This window comes from Nestor notabilis, unplaced genomic scaffold (genome assembly GCF_000696875.1).
Source record: "Nestor notabilis isolate BGI_N333 unplaced genomic scaffold, ASM69687v1 scaffold16480, whole genome shotgun sequence".
Classification (NCBI taxonomy): Eukaryota; Metazoa; Chordata; class Aves; order Psittaciformes; family Psittacidae; genus Nestor; species Nestor notabilis.
The window spans coordinates 37148-37459 of record NW_009911960.1 but is presented as its reverse complement, the minus strand read 5'-3'; the positions used below and the strand labels follow the sequence as shown (position 1 = coordinate 37459).

The following is a 312-nucleotide window of genomic DNA, read 5'->3' as shown; positions in this document are numbered from 1 at the left end:
GTGCATCCCCGCAGGGCACGGGCTGTAATCATCGTAGAGAGCCGCTGGATGTCAGTGTTGATTGAGGCACATGGAGCGGAAGGAATGTTCCACCGAGCTGCAAAAACCGGTCTGAGCAGTGCGGGGCTGAGCCGGGTCCGGCCTGGACCTGGCGCTGACATGCCCAAGGGAACCCGTTGTGGGGCTGGTGAGAGGTTGCAGTGGGGTGATGCAGACATTCAGCACCCGCACCTGGGTCCGTCACAACGTGCAGCACCAGGGTGGGCTGCACACGGCTGCGTGGGTGCCTTGGGCAGCCAGAGCGGCCTCTGG

The 312-nt window shown here is 64.1% G+C and overlaps 1 protein-coding gene across 1 annotated transcript in view; it reads left to right on the top strand.

Moving 5' to 3' along the window:
- Window positions 1–312, top strand: part of LOC104407777 (von Willebrand factor A domain-containing protein 5B1-like) — a gene marked incomplete at its 5' end in the record, with an annotated part of 24109 nt that overhangs the window by 920 nt on the left and 22877 nt on the right.